Source organism: Vulpes vulpes, chromosome 13 (assembly GCF_048418805.1).
Source record: "Vulpes vulpes isolate BD-2025 chromosome 13, VulVul3, whole genome shotgun sequence".
NCBI lineage: Eukaryota > Metazoa > Chordata > Mammalia > Carnivora > Canidae > Vulpes > Vulpes vulpes.
The window spans coordinates 33639195-33662336 of NC_132792.1; the positions used below are offsets into that span (position 1 = coordinate 33639195).

Genomic DNA, 23142 nt, shown 5'->3' on the forward strand with positions numbered 1-23142 from the left:
AGAGCTGACCAAACAGGTTTTGGGGAAGACAGAAACCAAAGTAATTGGGGGTCTCAGAAGCAGGAACACATAAACCAACCTTCTGAGATGCTGCTGCTCTTGATAGCACAGCTGCCATTGCCCAGGAGGGAGAACCAGTTGGCCTTTTGGTTTGGGCTCTCCCCATAGTCAGAGGAATAGGTGTTTGGCATTGGCAAACTGGGAGACAGTCCCATGACACTGGGCAGACAAAACTACCTGTACTCCGTGGACCTATGGCTAGGTGTCCCTGAGGACTTGTCCAGCAGATTTCTCTTGACTAACTTTCAGCTTCTGCTTTGTCAAAATGTAATTGCCTTCTGTAATAACCAACATAATTTCCACCCATCTTTCCAGATAATCATCTTTTGAATGGCTTTTATAGTGATTACTTTCTTATACATTCATTTATAAATGTTTATTGAACACCTACTAGTTGTTAATTTCTGTTCTGGGGGCTGGTTTACCTAAGTGAACCAAAGAAATCCTCTGCCTTCACTTTCTAGTGGAAGGAGATAGACAACCAAAATAAATAAATATATGGCATCAAATGACGATGGTGCTAATGACCATGTGCTAATGAGAAAAAATGTCAGAAGGGAAAGGGAAGGATGCTCAGATCAACTATTCAAGTTTATGTGAGTCTTTCATTCAACTGTTCACATTTTGATTATTTTGTTTACTTGTCTGTCATGAGTGACTAGCTGGCTTCTCCCCTCTAGGAGTGAGCATCTTAATGTTGAAGTCATATCATTCATTTCTACCTCCTAGCCCCTGCTTCGTGGTGGGTGCTCTGTAAATGTTTGTTAAGGGAATAGATAAACACATAGTATGGCTATTGGATGATTGTATTTTTCTACTTATGACCCAGCCTGCCATTCTTCCAAACAGGGCATTGCAGGTGGCCTGGACAAAGGGGAAAATTCAGTCTGGGCTCTGTCCTTGTAGGTTCTCTGTTAATATTGCTGACTGCTCAACTGGCTAAAAAAGACATTTGTTTAACCCCTATTTATCCAATCTCCCTTCCCTGGAGTGAATTTGGTTTCTTTTTGTTACTGTTGCTTTTTCTTTGTCATAACATGCTTTCCGAATTTAAGACCAGCTTTAAGAAGGAAATGAGAAAAACTATCCATTTCTCACAACTTGAGTCACAGAACCATAGCATCAGAATGAATCATACCATGTGAAAGCAGCTTAGGACAGCACCTAGCATAAGCGAAGTTGTGATATGAGGAACAAGGGCAGTAGCAATGATCCTTTAATGGAAACTAGAATCCTATTAAGCCTATTCCCTCCATTCTTGATTTCCATATTTACTGACATAGAGAGAACTAGATTAATCCTCACTTGAGTCCTCAGTCTAAAAGCAGAAAACAAGAGAATAGAATGTTTTAAAATATTTTTATTAACCATTTTGTAAAACAGAGCAGTATTGATTCCATGATGTTTAGAGGTGGCCTCCACCCTAGCAAAATTCATGGCCTTTCACTTTAGACCATGAATGGACTGTCATGGACATGACTCTCTGCTTGCGATGGTAGCTGTGTTTATAAATGATCAACTGTGTTGTGAATATATTTAGCTATGCTAAGTGCCCCTGAGAGGATGAATCTCATCTGTTTCTAGTTTAATTGGGTTTTGGAGCATGGCACAATTTTTTTCCAGATGAATAAATATTAAGCCTTTTCCATTTCCTGAGGAGAGTTAGGGTTGGATTCTGATATTCAAATTATAAGGTTTATTAAATAAAATGAAAATGAAAATGTAAAGAGTTGTTGATTCTATTTATAAGTTCTTGTCACAATATACTGCTCCGTAAAAATGCTATGTTTTGGCACCCGAAAAACTAGATATCAATACTGAGACAAGAAACCATTCTATTCATCATTAGCATGAATACATTGTTATGGCTGATGGATAGGATAGGTAGAAATACTGGTTTTGGTAACTAAACAGTATCTTCATACAAAATTTAAAACATTTCAAAGCAGTTTTTATCTGAATGTTCTCAGACTTTCATATAATAAACCTTGAAATTTGTATATGCAACCCGAGATATATAAAGTAACTATTTTAAGCACTGACACCACCAAAAAAGCTATGCTTCTGAAAAGGCAGATTTGGCCACAGCTGTATTTATTTGCTTGTAAACCATAAACTTCCTGATAGAGATCTTAGCATATGTGCTGCCAAAGCAAGCGCTCTGATAGAGTTCTTAAAAGTAAGGACCAACTTAAAACGGATGTCAGAAAGGTATCTTCAAGTAAGGCATGGACTTTTCTGTAAAAGAGGCCTAGTGATGGTAAGTGACTACTCAAAAGTTAGCCCACTGCTAACTATGACCAGGCTGGGGCTAAACCTCAGAATTCTTGACTTCCCTTCTGTTCTTTCTACCTATCTCCTTGTTCCCCTGAAGTGATCATTTAAATTAGCAAGATATATGTGTAATCTACAAAATTTCCTTTATGTGTATGTTTCAATGAAAGTTGCTATTATATAAAAATAGATTCTATACCCTGTTCATTATTTATCTGCATTCTTATCTACATTCACACACCACTCACCCCCACCTCCATCATTATCAATCTCTGAGAAAAAAATAGGCAAGACAGGCTATGTTTCAATGTACTCCTTTGGGCAGATCATGAAACTTGTCTGGGGGCATACAGAACAGAGAGAGCTTTAAGTACCCTTCAAGTGATGTGCTCACCTCTTCCAAGTCCAGCTGACTTAGATGCCGCCAACGAGCTTGGTCTTTAATGGCCTGCCCACTCTGATACTAATGAAAGCTGCTGTGGTCCTATGTCAGGTCAGCTCTAGTAACTGCTCATTTATTTATCTTGCCATTTTAACAACTTTGTTGTTGTTGTTTCAGTAAAATCTGAAAGTCTAAATGGAGTTAACTATATTTTAAAATGTAAAACGCTGGGAATTAACTTTGACTAGATTCCACATCCTAACAATGAAAAACTGTAAAATACCACTTTTCAAGTTGTAATCTGTTTGTATTTCAACAAAGTAGCTATGAGGTAAATGAATGTATAAAAACCATTTCATAAATTTTTTTACAGTTAAAAAAAATCATGCTTAGAAAGATTACATTTCATTAAGGCAAAATCTCTTCTAAACATCTATATTATTAAAATGTATAGGTTATTACAAGAAAAACACTAAGAATATATCTTAGATCAGAATTCTTATGTTGCTGGAACTAAAAATAACATAATAACTATTATTTGTGGAATATCCAGGGGCTCAACAACTTGCCTGAGGTCCTAACCACTGAAATATATTGTCCCTATTCTGTGTTCGAAGGGGCAAATTTATTACCTCTTTGGTGAAACTCCTAGTTCTGCTTTAAGTATATTCAATACTGTATTAGGGATCCCTGGGTGGCGCAGCAGTTTGGCGCCTGCCTTTGGCCCAGGGCGCGATCCTGGAGACCCGGGATCGAATCCCACGTCGGGCTCCTGGTGCATGGAGCCTGCTTCTCCCTCTGCCTATGTCTCTGCCTCTCTCTCTCTCTGTGACTATCATAAATTAAAAAAAAAAATACTGTGTTAAATGCTTGGAGGAATATGAGTCCTTGGTACATTGACTGAGATACATTTTGCAATGATGGTATATCATCAAATACACAGAAATTGGTAGAGTGTTACACCTCTTCTAACATGTCAGTTCTAACACCTTTTCCTTGAATTATTACAATATTTTAAATTTAAAAGGGAGGCTATTTAGAAACCCAAACAATTGCACATTTCTTGATATTTTATTCCTGATAAAAATGATACTTGGATATTAAGAATTCAATCATATGAGTTGGGACTTTTGTTTTCTACATATTTCTCAAGAGGGCTTTGACCCTATTGATAGTTTTGAAACTATATTAGATAGACTAGTAAGATTGTCTAGACTGGTGCCCCCAGAGGGGGCATTTTTTTTTTTCTCAGAGAGAGGTTGTAAATGTCAGAAATAAAATCTGAGAGACCACCCCTCTCCCATGTCCATTGGCAATGGGATTCAGTAGATCACACCTCTTCCTTGAAGTCTTCTCAATCAAACCCACTCAGCTGAACTGAGTTAGCTCTTCACAGGCTAAACCCTTTGATTATCCCTTTCCTCTGATCTATGAATCTAATCAATATATTATTCCATTTATTGACCTATTTTATTGTGATTTCTTATTGTTGCATTAAGGCACTATGCTTGCTAACTCTTTTTGGAATGTACCTAACCTTTGGTACATCTGGAAGGTGACTCATTTGATGCTTGCTCTGACCTGAAAATGAAGACCCATATTCTTGACTATCTCTTCTCTTGAGTCCATATCCTCTTGCAAGGATTTATAAATATCAGCAAGAGATCAATGCAAGAGTTCTCATTGTATCAGCCTCTGCCTTCTTTTTCTAGGAGAGTCCTTTCTGCCAAATCCATTTCCATCCCACCTGCCCTCCTGTTCCCAAAATGTGTTATTAACAACAAAAGCCGAGTCAGGGGAAGCTTCACAGAGCTCTGCCACTAAATATGTGGGGATAAATGATGTTGTAATCCTTGAAGATATTTGCATTCAGCGTGGTTATTTTGCCTGTTTCCTTTTAGATTATCTTGGCTTGGTCTCTGGGAACTACCCCCTAGTGATAGTCATAAGGTAAGTGTATATTTAAAATTTTTTTCAATCAGATGTAAATGGAAATCTCTGTTTTGTTCAATGATTTTCACAAAAGACAGTTTCAAATATTTTATTTTCAAATATTTTATCAGTGAACAGTTGCATAATGACTGGGCATTTCATATATAGGAAAAGATAATAAACTCCTTTACATTTGTGAAAAGGATAAGATAAAGGTAGGAAATAAAGAAGGCACTGCCTCCCACCCTTGAATAAGTGTATGTGCAGCCCCTGAGTGGAGTGGTTTCATTTCACCATCTTCATCCCATGTAGCTGCCAGAGTCCTCTCAAGGGGCACATTGCAACAGCCTCTTCCTTCATTTTAAATTGGGCCGTAGCCCAAGAAAGTATCTCAAATGGCATTAAGCCAATTAACATCTAGCACAGAATTTAGCACCTAATGGGCACATGATGGATATTTGTTGGAGAATGAATGTGGGTGGATTCATTAATTCATTAATTTTCTGCTTTGTGAAGTCCTCACCATTGTGAGGCAATGTGGTATACTGGTTATTCCTCCAAATCTGGAGCGAGATGCTTTGGGTCAGTTCCTGGTTGTGCCACTCGCTAGCTGTATAACTTTGGCCTCATGTTTAAACCTCGTAGTATCCTAGTTTTTCCATTCATAAAATGGATTTAATAATACTACCTATCTATTGTTGTTAAGAGGTTATTACAAGGATTTAATGAGTTAATATTTGCAAAATGCTTAAAATAATGCCGACACATAGTAATCTTTGTAAAAATGTTTGTTGAATAAGCATGTATAGGAACATTCTAAGGTCCTGTGTTTAGAGAATGAAAAACTGGTTTGGCCCAGGAGCAATGACACTTTAGTAGCAATAAACATACCTACCACACAAATCTTGGTTTTAATACTATTTTCCAATAAAAGGAAGGCTTCTTGGAGAAATGGCTAATTTAGGACTGGGGCAAGAAATATGCAAAATGAGTCTGGAGTGTATAGTGCCAGAAAGTAAGGTAGTGCTAAAAGAAAAATGAAAAACAAAACAAAACAAAAAAACCCCACCTCACAGTGGTGTAACACAAAGTGTGTCATGAGGATACAGAAGCCAACTAAAAATGCTCCTAATTGCCAAAGCTGGAACAATTTGACCAACAAAAAAAGTAATGGTATAACCCAAAGCATAAAATAAATATATATTCAGATGTAAGTAATCGGATAAATATATGAGGAGAATAGACAAATCTTCCATGCTGAAGAATTCCAAATACTCTATGTAGATACTCTGTTTTCCAGGAAGAAAAGCATAACTCCCCATGGGGGCTGCACATAGTGATTTTCTTCCAGAGAGTACAGTAGAAAAGGGAGGAGAAGAAAAAAAAATAGAGTCCCCTACCATCGAGAAACCTGACGAACACTACCTCAAGCCAGGTCATCCAGATTCACATTCGCAATAATATGTCATCTTGATAATAGGTATCTGGTCCTCTTCCCCAAAACATATTACCCCACTCTTGTCATGAGAAAAACCTAAGACAAATTTCTTTTTATTTTTTTCCTAAGACAAAATTCAATATAGGTACCTCCTACAAAATACCTGATCACTATTCCTCAAAACTATCAAGGTCATTAAAAATATTAATAGTCTCAGATGCCTGGGTGGCTCAGTGGTTGAGCATCTGCCTTTGGCTCAGGTCATGATCCCAGGGTCCTGGGATTGAATCCCATACCAGACTCCCCGCAGGGAGCCTGCTTCTCCCTCTGCCTATGTCTCTGCCTCTCTGTGTCTCACATGAATAAATAAATAAATAAAATCTTAAAATATATATATATATTAGCAGTCATAACCAAAAGAAGCCTAAGGAGACAAGACCATTAGTTTGTAATACAGGATTCTGGATGGGATCCTGGAACAGAAAAAGGACATTAGGAAATCTGAATAAACTATAGAGTTTAGCTAAATAAAATATATCAATGTTAATTAATTGTGAAAAATGCCCCATACTAATGTAAGATGTAAATGATGGAACCTGGGTGTGGGATATCCAAGGGCTCTCCATATAGTAATAATTCTGCAAGTCTAAAGTAATAAAAAGCTTATTTTAAAAAATAAGGAAGTGTGCACATTAAAAAAAAAACTGGTTTGGAGGTACAGTACCAAAATGGTAGTATTTTGAAAAGTGCTGAATTTAATTAATTCATATTTTGAGAATCATACATAGAGAATTATATTTTGCACTAAAGTTTTGAATTAAAGGTGTAAATATCTATAAAACATTCTACTGTATCTCTATTATTCTCAAATGGAGGAAGAAAATAACAATTGGCAATACAAACCTTTTCTTGTAAGAATAACAGTTTTTGGAGCTCAAAGTAGATTATGACTTGTGCATGAATTACATATTGCATAACAAATTACCACAAATTCAGTGGCTTAGGACAACACATAATTATTATCCCACCATTTCTTTGGATCAGGAATCTGGATGCACCTTAGCTGGGTCCTCTGCTTTGAGCCTCATAGAGTATAATCAAGATGTCGGCTGTGCTATGGTCCCCTTGGGAACTTTTTTCTTCCAATTCATGTGGTTGTTGGTGAAATTCAGTTAAGGTTGTAGGACTGAAGTCCCCTGTTTTCTTGCTTGGCTGTCACCTGGGTGCTCTCATCCCCTAAGTGTTACTCACAGTTCCTGGCCATGTGGCTGCTGGTCTCTCACAGGCCCTGTCACAACATGGTAGCTAACTTCCAAGCCAGCAGGAGAATCTTTTATTCCAGTCTGCTAAGATGGAAATTTGCATAATGCAATTTATCTAGGGAGTGACTCTCCCATTGGCTTTGCTCTATTCTATTGACTAGGAATAAGTCGCAGGTTGTGCCTGCACTCAAGAGGAGAGGACCATACTAAGGCCTAACTTGTTGGGGATCACCTTAGAGTATATCCACTACAATGGGAGAGTTTTGAAACAGATCCAGGCAGCTGGGTATATATGAGCAAACTAAAGACGGAGGAGAGCAAACCAGAAATGCTGGCTTCTTGTTTTCAAGCAAACCACAAGCTTGATGTAAATAAATAAATTTCATCCCCACAGCCCTACCCCCATATACAAAATTATGTTTAAAAATACTCTTCAAAGTTTAAAAATATTCCTCAAAGTTATCAAATGAGAGTTACAATTATTCAAGATGAAGGAGCCAGGAAAATATATTTGGAGATCAATCATAAATGCATCACATTTTCCTAACGAATGTTTTCTTTTTTATTAGCAGTGAGGAAATTTGGACAAATTTTTAACAACATTTCTGCATTTTAAGAACTGTCATAAAAGTTTATATTAGGGCAGCCCAGGTGGCTCAGCGGTCAGCCCAGGTGGCTCAGCGGTTTAGCGCCGCCTTCAGCCCAGGGTGTGGCCCTGCAGAACTGGGATGGAGTCCCAGGTCGGGTTCCCTGCAGGGAGCCTGCTTCTCCCTCTGCCTGTGTCTCTGCCCCACCACTCCACTGCCCCCGTGTCTCTCATGAATAAATAAAATCTTAAAAAAAAAATAAAATAGAAGTTTAAATTATCTGATCTCATTTTTCAACATTTCATGACTTAATTTTTTTTCCATTTTTGAGAGTGTTTGGTGTCTTAATACGTATCTTTTTAAATTCAGTCTACTAATAGTAATTAATAGGTTGATATTGTTTAGGTAGTGATTTTTACATTTTACATGATGCTTATAAATGTATGTATTTTAAATATATTAAATATTCATCCTCACTGATTTCTTTTTCTGGATTCTGAACCCTTTTCTTATAAAATGTTAAATACAGAAATACTAATATTGTCATTTTGCTCCAGTATTGTAATCGCCACCCAGATTTTCAGGGTCTCCAAAACAAATTTTTTTTCTAATCACTCCTTGTAACACCAAATGTTCCAGAAATTCTAACATTTTGCCATTGGAACAATATTTGCCAAGTTGCTGCTTGCATCTGGAAGTAAAGTAGTTGTATCATTTGTTAGATCCTGTGTCTAATTGTGGGTTTATATAATATGATCACCATATCTGTGCATCTCCACAGAGATTAAAACAAACCTATTAGCTGATTGAGCCAGAGACCTTTGCTGTTTTTGTCTCAAATATGTAGCTGCTTATATCTCAAATATGCAGCCGCCTTGAAGAAAACAGGCAAGTTGTGGAAATGAGGCTTCTTAGCAAGTTGAAATGAAAAGAAAATATATATATATATATATTTCAATAATTCAATTAAGAAACTCAAAGGAAGAAAGATTTCTTGTGGTTCCTTCTCTCACCCTTTACCTCTTTTTCAAGTCTTTCTACCTGTAATTTTTCTTTTCAGTACCAGGCTCACAACTCAGCCTTAGGTATAGCTAGTGTTTTCTCTTATGCAACGTGTACAAAGGGTTGTTATTCAGAATGGTGAGAACATAATCACCTGTAGCTATTGGTAAAATAACTCGTTTAGCATATAAAGGTCAAAGCTTACTTGTTTGCTTCCTTCCTTTCTTCCTTCGGGTTATTTTCTTTGTGGGAATTAAATAAAGGGATCCTTTAAAAAAAAAAAAAAAAAAAAAAACAACCAAATAAGTTGGAGTAAATAGAAGTAACCTTTCCTGCTTGTGAAGTAAGTATTCAGTGAAAGCCCAGAAGAAGAGCATTTGGCTTTTGCTGGAAGGTCACAGGATAAAGTCGTTCTTTTTCAGAGCTGAATTCAGTGGAAGGTCTTGGAATTTGCCAAGGTTATTGCAAACCTTGTGCTCATCAGATCTCTTTCCCTCAGTTTTAGAAGGGTTAAGACTTGCCTTTGTCATTTGTTTTAATAGATAAATTTGATACTTTCACCTATTACTGAAATTCTGGATTTATTTATTATGTTCAGAGCAACTATTACATCTTTTCATTTAAAAAGCTGGACTTAATTTGAAGTAATATATTTTCTAAATAGTATCTCTGTATATTATAACCATCTTCAGATTTTGTTTCTAGATCATATTCACATCATTTAGCCTCATGGTGATTAAATCCAAGTTGGATTTCTTTGTTTGGGAGTGCTGAGGTAGTAATTGGTTGTGGCCAACTTGGTCTTCTTTTGGCATAAGCTAGGCTTTCATCAAGTCATTTAATCTATCTCTTTATTTGGTACTGTTCTTAGGGCCCCACATACTCCAGTAAAGCTGAAACTGCCTCCTTCTACACTAAGCTCTTTTTTTCTGGAGTTTCTTATTACACATATATTTTGGGCTTGTCTTACCCATTTTTGCTATTGATAATTTTCCTCCACAAAGAGACTATAAGTTCTTTAAGGACAAGGTTTCTGCCTTCTTGTCTATTTTGCCTTCACAAGGCTCAGGGTCCTCAGCATTTGATGCCCACCTGCCTCTATGCCCCATGCCTGCAACTCTTACACCTGATGAAATAGTTTCATCAAATCAAGGGAATTACATAACTTCCATTTGCCTCATTCTGTGATGGAGGCCACAAAGTTGGGGCCAGTCAAACAAAATGTCAACTCCTGTCTTCAAAACCTCCCATTCTCCTTTCAGGACCACTTTGCCCCCTCTCAGAGTTGCCAGGCTCTTTTCCAAGCATCTCTCCTGTGATTCATTCTCTGAGGCCCTGTCTCTCACTGAGGTCTTAGCTGAGTATGACTCCTCTTAGGGCAATCATATTCTATTAAAGCAACCCTAAAGACAAGAAAGCTTCAAGGCTCAAGGTAATGCACCTCCAGTGGTGAAATTGTAGGCACCGTGATAGGCAACAGTGGAGATATTTTTAACCCGTCCTTGACCAGTTTCCCTAAAATCATCACACAGGCAGATACCTACTCTGCATGCTCACAGTCCCACTCTGCCTAGGGACTGTTAAAAAAAGGAAATGTTAACCTCTGTCCTTATGGTGTGAATACCTAGCAGGAGAGTTGGACTACATGTGCCTACCAAGGCAGATTTCTGCACTGTTTAAGAACCTATCTAATCACACAGTCCTGGCTTCTAATCTCAGTTTTTTTCTACTTACCAGTTTTGTGGCCTTGTGAAAGTTTCAAAAATTTTCTGAGGCTCATTTCTTTCATCTATAATACCAGGATAATAAAACCCATCCTGAGGGGTGTCTGGCTGGCTCAGTAGAACATGTGACTCTTGATCTTGGGGTTCTTTTTTTTTATAAACTTTTTTTTTTTTTAATTTTTATTTATTTATGATAGTCATCAGAGAGAGAGAGAGAGAGAGAGAGGCAGAGACAGAGGGAGAAGCAGGCTCCATGCACCGGGAGCCTGACGTGGGATTCGATCCCAGGTCTCCAGAATCACGCCCTGGGCCAAAGGCAGGCGCCAAACCGCTGCGCCACCCAGGGATCCCGATCTTGGGGTTCTAAGTTCAAGCCCCACATTAGGTATAGAGATCACTTAAAAATAAGTCTTAAAAAGAGAAAGCCCATCCCAAGATTTTTATGAAACTTCAACAAGCTACCATATGCCCCATTCTTAGCACATAATAAATATGCATGACAGGGGTGCAATCCATAATAATAACTAGAGCTAGGGAGGATTATAAGTCCAATGAGGCAGTTTGGAGGTCTGAGATCGAGAACAGGTATGTAGCACAAGACATTGATGCAGGTGGAGGAAGATGGAAAGGAACTTCCGAGAAAGGACTTCCTTTCCTCACAGGAAAGCATGAGTGCTCTTCAGTATCCATCTGTGCTTGCTTAGCCATATGTACTTAATCCTAGGATCACTTGGCCTACACAGAGGCATTTTTGGCTTGGAAGCAGCCTGCTGGGGAGTGGAAAAAATATCAGTGGAACCCATGAACATTGTTACTATACAGAGGAGTGGTAAGGTAACTTCACCCTTCTCTGAATTGTTTGTTTCTGAGTCTGTCTTCTCCATTGGACTGTGTGGTCCTCAAAGCCAGGACCGACCCCACTCATTCTGTTATCCTCAGGCCATTGTTAAGAGTATGTGCTCAGTGCTTGTTTACTGGTAGAATGATTGAAAGGATGGAAGATCCTGGTGTTTTGCTGCACTACATCTTCTAACAACATAAGTGATCATGTAAGAGATTTACTAAGATTTAGTAAAGGTGTGTGGACATATTTTCCTCGCATGCAAGAACATGACTCAGTCAAATGAGATATGGAAATATTGTAGTTTGTGGTTCTCCAAAGCAACTTTGTTTGTGGGGTCAGAGAAGAAGAAAGATGTGACTTGGGAAAGATGCACTAGCCTTGAAAATGCTGGTTGTGCTGCATGGAAGGAAAAACCAAAACCAAAAAATAATCCCCAAGCTTGTGAAACTGAAAGAGGAGTCTGTGCAATACAGCCTGGTGCCAAAAGAGACAAGTTGGCAGATTGGAATTGATCATTGCAAATTCCTGCAGCCACCTGGCTTGTGATTTAACACTTCTCTGAGCTTTTGTTATTCCATGATATTTGGGACTGAATTTATTCCCATCTTATTGTCCTTGTCAAAAGCAATGATTTTTTTTTTTCAAAAGCTGTATGTTTTCTTTCCATCTTGTTTATACTTTGCCATCCTGCTGTTTACAAGATTGGTCTCTCACATTCTTCCTGGGGTGTTTTCTATTTCTGTGTAGTTAAAATTGCCAGAGGATTGTTTGAGCTGCTCTGTATTGAAGAATGGGGAAGCCATGTTGCCCCATGGAATCCCAGAATGGTGTGGCCCCTCCCCAGTGAGGAGGCACGTATCTCTTATAAACTTGTGACTGGCTGTGAAATTTTGCACATTCAAGTATTTTAAACACTTGAGAGTGCCTGCTGTGCATCTTGTTATAGAGATATGATATCAGGTGTGACTTCTCACAGGGGCTGACGCCTCCTTGGAAGTTGCATGGAGTGACATGAAATGTGATTTCTTTCCAAAATGGAGTGCCTGACATTTTCTCCCCAGCTGTGGGTTGGAAATGATGTCCTAATGTCTCATGCCCCTTTCCTCTGCTCCTGCATCCTGTCCTCACTTTGGTCTGATTGTTCTCTCCCCATCTGAATGGTCTCTACAGTGTCCTGTGTTGTGCTCCTCTTGATCACAAAATCATGGTGGCATGTGAACAACTGGAAATTATTCCTTTGCTTTCTAGAAGCATGGAATCTGAAAGGTTAGAGGGTTTGAGCAGAAGTTGCTTTGATCACAGTTGCTTTGATTATAATTACAATGGATCCTAGCCCCAAGAGGTCACGTCCTATACTCCTTTAAACCCTGCACCCCATAGATAACCTTCTCTGTTTCTTTTTTTTTTTTAAGATTTTATTTATTTATTCATGAGAGACACACACACAGAGAAGCAGAGACACAGGCAGAGGGAAAAGCAGGCTCCATGCAAGAAGCCTGATGTGGGACTCAATCTCAGGACTCCGGGATCACGCCCTGAGCCAAAGGCAGATGCTCAACCACTGAGCCACCCAGGTGTCCCACCTTGTCTGTTTCTGCCTGCCCCTGTTTTCTTCAGGCCTTCCTCATCAGGGTAGATAGGGTTCCATACCTTAGCCTCCTTCCCTTATGTGCTATTTTCTTCCTATTTCCCAGATATTGCTTGGGTTACTCACTGTGATCTGAACATGGATGGTATTGTTCCTATTTCCCAGATATTATTCCTTGGGTTACTTCTATTTCCCAGATATTATTCCTTGGGTTACTCACTGTGATCTGAACATGGATGGTATTGGGTCAAAGATACCTATGGTAGATGCGTTCCTCTGGAGTGGAAAGGATGTAATGAAAACTTACCAGGCCCCAGATGATCTGGGTTTTTAATTCTAGTTTTGCCACTTACTAGCTGGTGACCTTGGGTTATGTCACTTAATGTTTCTGAATATGTTCTCATTCATATAATGTATTTGATGAGTTCATGCTACTATGTCTAAAATATGAGATTTTTAGGGCGCCTGAGTGGCTCAGTCAGTTTCGCATCTGGCTCTTAATTTCGGCTCAGGTCATGATCTCAGGGTCATGAGATCAAGACTCACATCTGCTTGAGATTCTCTTGCTGTCTACCCTTTACCCCTTGCTCAAGTGCTAAATCAGTCAATCAATCAATCAATCATCAATCAATCAATATCTTTAAAATACGAGATTTTTACCTACAATCATAATAAAGCTCAAGTGAGATGAAGCATTTGAAAACTCTTTATAAATGAGAGTGGTTCTGTGCAAATATAAGATAGGAAGGCAAGAAAGTGCCTTAACCATGTCCAAAATGTCAGCTTCTTGACAGATAATATGAGGTAGCAGAAAAAGCTTCAGCCTAGCTTTAGCGTTTTCTATAATCTCATTTTATCTGGGCCTCTGTTTCATCATGAATACAAAAGAGTATAATCAAGCCTCATGGGATTATCATGAAGATTAAATGAGATGGTGGATATAAAGTTCCTTAGCATAATACCACTTGGTACTTAGTATGTTTTTAATAAAATGTTAGTTCCCTGTCATCTTAATATGTCTTGTAAAAAATGACTCAAGAGAGTACAAGATTTTCCACATGCTTCAAATCCACCTGTATATGTGGCAGATCCAGTAACTAGGATAGTATCAAAGCAGCCAAGAGGAATGATCTATTTTAAAGGCAACATTAAAGAGATGTACATCATTCTCTGAAATAGGCATGGACTTTGATAGTACAAAAGGTGACATGGGCTTGATTCTAAGAGATGGGGAGGGAGAAAGGTGAATAGGGCACTCACTTTGGCACAAAATTAAAGAGGGCATTGTAAAACTCCATGATCAAGATAAATAATTTTGAATACAATATTTTTTAAATCAAAATTAATGCAAAAAATTCATGATGAACAAAATATCAACATTTTAAATAAAAATATGACCAGGTACAGTGCTTTGCAGAGCCATATAGGAGACTGAAACTAAAGAAAAAATTTATTTTTTATTTGAAATATTGATGGTTTATTTAAAATGTTGATGGTTCATTCATTGCAGATGTTTTTTATTTTCAAAAATAAATTAAAGTATTATTTATTCTGATTACTGAGTTTTTTTGGTGCCTCCTTAAGATTTGTACCCAAGGAGAGTGTGCTGCTTACCACACTTACCTCATCCTGTCCCCACCTGGAGTGGTGTCCACTGGGCTGGGAGGAAAGTACCAGAGCAGGTTTCAGGTCCCCACTTCTTATTTCCCCTCACCCTTTTTGGGGTCCTGAGTTTGGTTTAAGTATAATTTTGTGGGGAAAAAAAAAGACTATATCAGATGAAATTCCAGCCTTCTTTCCAATCAAGCGACTACCACAGTGAAATATAGTTTGGAAAGAAAACATGAAGTAAATGGTTCATCAGAAGCTTGATTGAGGTTGGGGGTCAGCAAACAATGACCCACAGGTGAACTGCCTGTTTTTGTAAGAAAAGTTTTATTGGCACAGAGACCTGCTCATTTGTTTTTATGTTGTCTGTGGCTGTTTTGGGGCCACAATGGTAGAGTTGAGTAGTTGCAACAGAGACCATATGGTTTGCAAAGCTGAAAATATTTACTATCTGGCCTGATGTGGACCTCTGATTTAGATTATCAAAGCACTCAGATGTTTTTGGATCAGCATGTGGGGTTGGCAACAGTTTAGGATATACAGTCATTTGGAAATTTATGTAACAGAGAATTCAAGGATATTCAGAGAGAATATTATAATTTTTCATTTGTAAGAACTGAGAGAAATGAGGGAGGTCTTAGAGTTCAAAGTAAATCAAGAGAGGCAGCAGAATGGGTAAGATCTCTGTCTGTGACCCTGTGGGTCCTCTGTGAGAGTGCAGTTGTGACTTGACATCGCAAGGCATGAGATGTTTATGAGTGCTTGATATTGTCCATACGCATAGAAGGAAAAAAATGGGTTCATTGAAAAGTACATTTATGTATTATCACATAAATGGTTTGTGGATGTAATTACTCCATTTCTGTTAATATGGATAATTTAGAACTGACTTCACAAATTTTACAAGCATTTAGTGAGCATCTATATATTCAGAAATTGTAAGAGTCACCCTCAAAGTAGTCTACTTCTAAGTCTGAGTGTGAGTTGAGATAGGAAAGTCCCAAACATGGTGTTGTGATGTGCCTTAGTTTTGGGGTGCATAGAGGAGACACAGGGTGATAAAGAGGAGAAAGATAAATTTATAGAAGGCCCTGAATGCTGGCTAGGGAGCTTGAACTTTAATCAAGAGCCAGTAGAATCTTCCTTGATCAAGGAAGTGGCATACTCATACCTGTGCTTTAGTTAGGATGTTAACTGAGCATGGAGGGGTGAACGGCAGGTGAGAACAGAAGTAGAGAGACTAGTCCGAAGGTGATTTCAGTAGCCTAGTATGGTTTGTATGCCTCAGAGATGACATGGGCCTCTAGTTAGCAGTATCCATGGGAATGGGAAGAAAGACAGATCTGAGAGTGCTAGTGAAAGTAGTAAAATTAACCAAGATTCAGCCACTCAATTAAGGAGGGCTTCTGGATTTGGATTTTCAGTGACTGAGAGGGTGGAGAAGATATTAGTAGAAATAGAGAAGCCAGGCAGAGAAGTAGGTTTTAGGGTCAAGAATACCAAGTTTGGTTTTATGTAAAATGAATTGAATATGCTATAAAAATACCCAGGAAAAAAAACAGAGGAATGCATGAGACAGAAAGAGAGGGAGGGAGGAAACTGCTAAAGATGGAAGTTTACAAATTATCTGATGAAAGATAATCACTGAAGCCCAGGTATCAAAGCATCATAAAGGAGGAAATTAGAGAGAGGAGATGAGGAGATGAGCATTGTTTTTTCAATGCTGGTTGAGTTGCCAGATAAAATACAGGATGCTCAGTTAAGATTGAATTTCAGATCAATAAAGAATCATGTTTTAGTATGAGAAAGTTCCATACAATATTTATCTTACCTGTACAAAAAATACATATACATTTTTGGTTTGAAATTCAATTTTAACAGAGTGTTCTGTATTTTTATTTGCTAAATCTGACAACCTTTGATTGTGGGGATGGCTCATAATTATGGGATGGTCAGAAGAGGAGGAGATCATAGAAGAGCCTAGAAATGGACAGATAGGTCCCAGGAAAGATAGTATATTGTACTATCATTAAATCAAAGGGTAGAGTGGTTTTTAAAAGGGCTGAACAGAAAAATCAAGGCCATTGCTTTTGACAGTGTGGAACTTATTAGGAATCTTAGAGAAAGCAGATGGAAGTCTGGTTGCAAAGGGTTAAGGAGTAAGTAAAGTAAGGAAGAGGAAAATAATCTATGTAGATCACTCTTTTAGACATTGTGATGGAGAACAGAGGAGAGATATGAGATAGTAAAGAAAAACAAAATAGAAGGCAGGTTTTTTGTTTTTTGTTTTTTGTTTTTTTTTTTTGAAGGCAGGTTTTCAGGTTTAGAAAGGCCAGGGTTGTTCCCTGCCCCCGCCCCCTCCTCCGAGGAACCCAGAGTAGTGGCATCCTGAAGATATAAGAGGTATGATGGGATTAAGGGGTAGGGCAAGCTGTGGATGATGCTGGAAGGGAGAATCAGGACATAAATGGAAGGATGAACCTTTGCATGGAGGATGCTCCCTCCTTATCCAAGTCATAAAGAAGGAGGGGGAGATAAGGATATGGAGATTCTGAGAGTAGGGGAGAGGAAGGAAGGCTTTTATTTCTTTTTGCTGTCTGTGCTATTGAGAGTACATGTTATAGAAGAGGGATTAGGGGAACAGGATGGGAAGACTCAGGCTCAAGAATATACCTTCTTTGCTAATTGCATGGGACAGATGTAATGAAGAACCTAAAAGTGCATATAATTTATCCAAATGGGAAACATTTATTTTCCTCATGTTGTGTCTTCCTCCCGCTCTGGTGATCCATATCAATTCATAACATAATCAAATTGCTCACCAAGGGCAGAAAGAGAATTGAACAGACTCACTCTCCTCCATTTTATTAGACCAAGAGACTGTGGCCATGAAAGGATCAGGGTCATTTATTCATGTCCCCTGTCCTAGAAGGAGACCATAGAAGCACCCAGCAGCAAAAGCCATTTTGGGAGAACATGTGGAATTCCTACTCTGTGAGCTCCTATATCCACCATGTAGATTGTGTCATGTGGGGTTAATAGCTTTGCCATGTCACACTCAGCATACCAGGGACTCAGAGACATACAGGTGAAACACACTAATCCCAATCACCTTCTACACTCTGGGAGCTGAGGTCAAAAGATGACCAAACTATTCTACTGTCAGGAGAATGTGAAGTTGAGGAGCAAAGCAGCCTGTAACCTCTTAGCTGCTTTTCCTCTCTGCTGTCAAGAAGAGGCATGCCATTTGCAGCACAAGGAGGGAGCCATTTGCAGAGCTGTGGAAGCCTGAGAAAGCTGAGAAAGAGTTATTTCGGGGGGTGGAGTGGAGGGGGGGTGCTGTCTGCCTGGGGGAGCTCTTAGGGCCTCCACCTCCAGAGAAAATTAACATTTCCAGCCCATTTTCCACAGCCCTCTTTCTCTCCCTCCTCCTCACCCCAACACAAAGGCACAAATGAAATTCCTAAAAGTAGACTATTTCTGCCTAGTTATTTTTAGTATTTGCTGTTAGTATTTATCAAGCTTTTCAGTTAATTTGTCCTCCCACCCATTTCTCTTCCTGCCTCCACGTGCTGGGTTTGGAATGGAAGGAGCATGTACAAGAAGCAGCTGGTGATCTCATAGAAACATCCCCTAGAGAGAAGAGGCTATGGACCTTGAAAATCAGTCTCCCCCACCCCCACCTCGAAGAAAAGAAAGAAAGATCTATATTCCATTAGCTTTGGAGAACAACATAAGCATTGGTAAAAGTGAACCCATTAAAATGTGTGGGTGGTATGTAGCCAGGTCAAGAGCCCCAGTCAAGGAGCTGGGTCAGGGAATCAACACATGCACAAAATGTCATAATGCCCACAAAAAGGATTGGAGACCAGGTAAACAAGAAGGATGCCAGAGGAAGATGATGCCAGAGAAGAGAAAAATTTAAAAATCCATGCAAAAAGTAAAGGATCTGAGGGAGCTAAAGGGTTAAAATAAGAAGGGGTGGAGTTAGGATTAAAAAGACCAGAGGAAGAAAACTCTCTATCACCATAGCACTGTGGTATGTTATAGCTTAATACTCAAACTTTGCTTGTTCCTGCCTCAACTGCCTGCCCTGTCTGTGAGAGTCAGTTATGTCCAGAACAGGTACATTGCTCTGGAGAGCAATTCTCAGGGCATATTTCTAAAGAGAGGTATTGAGAAGCAAGATCTTATTAATCTGCATGGATATTGGACGCCTTGTCTGTCATCAGTGTATTCATTTCTTAGGAAGCAGAAAAGAGCTGTTTCCTTTTGCAACTTGAAAAAAACAGTTTTGGCTTGATTTTTGTGGTCTTTTAACATTTTATTATCTTTTTCAGTTTCCTAGAAATTGAAAAGTATAATAAATGAAGTAAGAAATATTTAATGGGTAAGCTCAACAGTAGAATGGAAGAAACAGAGGAAAGAATCAGTAAACTTATGATAAAATAATAGAAATTACCCAATCTGAACAACAGAGAAAATAGACTGAAAATGGAGGAGAAAAAAAAGACAAGGCCTTAGCGACCCAAGGGGATATAAAAATTATGTACCATGTGTATCATCAGCATCCTGGAAGGAAAGAAAGAGGAGGACAAGGTTAAAAAAGTATTTGGAGAAACAATTGCTGAATGTTTCCAAGTTTGGCAAACAAAACAGACCTATAGTGTCAAGAAGTGAGTTAAAACCCCAAACAAGATTAACCCCCCCCCCCCCCAAATCCACACTAAGACACATCTCAGTCAAACTTCTGATAAGTAAGAAAAGAAAAGAAAAAAAAAAAAAGATGTTAAAGCAGCAAGAGAGAAATGAGACCTTATCAATTAGGGGAAAACAATTAGAATGACAGTGGATTTCCCAATTTCCCACCAAAAACCATGGAGGCCAGAAGAAAGTGGCAAAAAAATTTCAAATGTTGAGAGAAAAGAATTGCTAACCCAAACAGTGAAAACACCCTTCAGAAATGAAGAGGAAATCAAGACATTTTCAGCTGAAGGAATACCTAGAAATGTGTCACAAGCAAGGTCATTTAAAAAAAAATAGCTAAAGGAAATAATAGAAGAGGGAACATCAGATAGAAGAAAGAATAAAACAAAGAGTGAAAATAGGGATAAATACAATAATAAGCTTTTCTTCTCTTAAATTTTCTAAATTAGATGATTAAAGCAAAAGCTATAACACTGAGATGATGTGACTCTCAATGTACATAGAGGAAATATTTAAGACAGTTATTTTATAAATAAGGGAGAGTAAAAGGATGTAAAGGGAGGTAAGGATTCTAACTAACTGAAAATAATAGACTCTGGCAAGTTATGCGTATGTAAGGGAGTATCAAGAACAACCATTAAAAAGCTATACAAAGAGATAAATTTTAAAAACTACAGATAAATAAAAATGGAATTCTAAAAAATGTTCAAGTATCCACAGTAAGGCTGGAAAATGAAAATGAGGAAAGAGAAAATAAAAAACATAGGAAACAAAAAATAAAATGTCAGACTATAATCCAAGCATATCAGTAATTACATTAAGTGTAAATGGCCTAAGTATATAAATTATAAAACAGAGATTGACATGATAGATTTTTAAAGAAATGACCCAAATAGGGGCGCCTGGCTGACTTAATTGGTAAAATATGCAACTCTTGATCTCAGGGTTGTGAGTTCAAGCTCCACATTGGGTGTAGAGTTTACTTTAAAAAATGACCCAACTATATGCTGTCTACAAGAAACTATCATCAAATACAACAATATAGGAGGGTGAAAGTAAAAAGATAGAAAAAGATATATCATGCAAACATTAATTAGAAGAAAGCAGCCATAGCTATATTAAGATCAGATAAAGACTTCTGAGCAAAGAAAGTGATCAAGGACATTACATAATGGTAAAACAGTCAATCCACCAAAAAGACATAGCAAATATAATATTTTGCATTCAAATCCTAAATATGCACCAAACAATGGAGCAAAATATGTGAAACAAACACTGATAAATCTAATAACTAGACAGAAAAACAGCAAGTACAGAGAACACAGCAACACTATAAGTCAACCAGATCTAATTTACATTTATAGAATCCACCCAGCAACAGCAGAAAAGACATTCTTTTCAAGCACCACAAAACATATGCCGGGATAGGCCATAAGCCTTAAAACAAACTTCAACAAATTTAAAAGAATAAAAATCATACAGAGTGTCTTCACTTACTGCAGTGGAATCAAATTAGAAATCAATAATGGAAGAATGATAGGAAAATCTCTAAACACTTGGAACTGAAACAGCAAACTTCTAAAAACATCTGTGGGTCAAAGAGGAATTACAAGGGAAATTTTAAAGGTACATTGAAGCAAATGAAAACGAAAATACAACATATCAAAATTTGTAAGGCTCAGGTAAAGCAGTTTGAAAGGGAATCTCAGAGCATTAAATATGTCAGGAAAGAGGAAAAAATCTCGTTAACAATCAAAATTCCTATCTCCAGAAACTAATTTAAAAAAAAAAAACTTGTCAAAAAGAGCAAATGAACCCAAAGCAAGCATAGGGAAGTAATAATGAAGAGCAGAGCTCAATAATATTGAAAAAAGAAAACTAGTAGAGAGAATAGATTAAACCCAAAACCAATTCTTTGAAAAGATCAACAAAATTGATAAGCCTCCAACACTGAGAGGAGACACAAATTACCCGATATCTGGAATCAAAAAGACTTATCATCACTACAGACCTGTAGATATCAAAAGAATAATAAAGGAAAACTTCAAACAACTCTATACATATAAATTTCATGATTTATATGAAATGGATCAGTTTTCCAAAAAGTACAACTACCACAACTCATATAATTAAAGATAGATAATTTGAATAGCCTTATAACTAAGAAAATTTAATTAGTAATTTAGAAACTTCCAAAACAGAAAACTCCAGACCCTATGGGTTTCATTGGAAAATTCTACCAAATATTTAGAGAAGAATTACATCAATCCTATAGGTCTCTTCCAGATAATAGAAGAGGAACACTCACCAATTAATTTTATGAAGCTGCTCTGATATCAAAAGTAGAAAAAGACAGTACAACATAGGAAAACTAGAGACCAATGGCTCTCATGAAGATAAATGCAAAATTCCTTAACAAAATAATAGATCCAGGAAAATATACAAGTAATTATAAACCCTGACCAGGTGGAATTTATTTTAGGGATGCAAGAAGCATTTAATATTTGAAAATCAATCAGCATAATTCACCACATAAACAGTCTAAAGAAAAAAATCATAGTCATGCTAATTGAAGCAGAAAAAATTATTCAACAAAATTCAGTAATTCATGATTTAAAAGGAAAAGTAAACTCTCAGAAAATAGAAATAGAGGGGAACTTCCTAAAATTGATTTAAGAATATCTATCAAACACCTACAGATAACAGTGAAAAGTGAAAGACTGAATCCTTTCCCCATAATATCAGGAGCAAGACAAGGATGTCTTTTCTATTACTCCTATTCAACATACTACTGGGAGTTCTACACATACAATAAAGTAAGAAGAGAAAATAAAACCATACAGATCAGAAAAGAAGAAATAAAATTGCTTATATGTGCAAATGGCATGAAAAACATCCAATGGAATCTACAAAAAACTAGAACTAATAAGTGAGTTCAGCTAAGTTGCAGGATATAAAATAAACATAGAAAAGGCAATTGTATTTCTATTTCCTAACAATGTATACATGGGTATTGAAATTAAATATACAATATCATTTATAATAGCTCAAACACATATAAAATACTTATGAATAAATCTAAAACATATAGGATTTGTATGCTGAAAACTACAAAATACTGATGAAAGAAATCAAAGAACCATACTATGTTCATAGATTGGGAGATTCAACATAGTAGAGATGTAAATTGTCTCCAAGTTGATATTTAGGTTTTAATGAAATTCTTTTAAAGGTTCAGAAAAGAAAAAAAATTCCAGAAAGGATTTTTGTAGATGTAGATAAGATTACTCTAAAAATTTATATGAAAAGGAGACATATAGATGGCCAGCAGACATGAAAAGATGCTGAACATCACTCATCATCAGGGAAATGCAAATTAAAACTACGATGAGCATCACCTCACACCTGTCAAAAATGGCTAAAAATCAAAAACACAAGAAACAAGTGTGAGCAAGGATGTGGAGAAAAAGGAACTCTCACGCATTGTTGTTGGAAATACAAACTGGTACAGTCACTGTGGAAAACAGCGTGGAGGTTCCTTAAAAAGTTAAAAATAGAACTACCCTATGATCCTATAGTCACACTACTGGATATTTACTCAAAGAATATGAAAACGCTAATTTGAAAGGATATACCAAAAATGGACTGTTAAGTATAGAGAACAAACAGATGGTTACCAGAAGGAAGATGGGGGTGGGGGGATGGGTGAGATAAATAATGGGGATTAAAGAGTC

At 37.5% G+C, this 23142-nt stretch overlaps 1 protein-coding gene across 18 annotated transcripts in view; it reads left to right on the forward strand.

The window, feature by feature from the left end:
- Positions 1-23142, forward strand: part of NCALD (neurocalcin delta) — a 377474-nt gene that overhangs the window by 194986 nt on the left and 159346 nt on the right. For 14 of the 18 annotated variants that reach the window (XM_072734130.1, XM_072734138.1, XM_072734134.1 and 11 more), the window contains one exon: positions 4618-4666. The exons of 3 other annotated variants lie outside the window; for them this stretch is intronic. The gene's annotated coding sequence lies outside the window, so the exon portion shown is untranslated. Of the gene's footprint in view, positions 1-4617; positions 4667-11385; positions 11496-23142 lie in introns of all 18 variants that reach the window. One more of the 18 variants, XM_072734141.1, reaches the window with a different exon arrangement.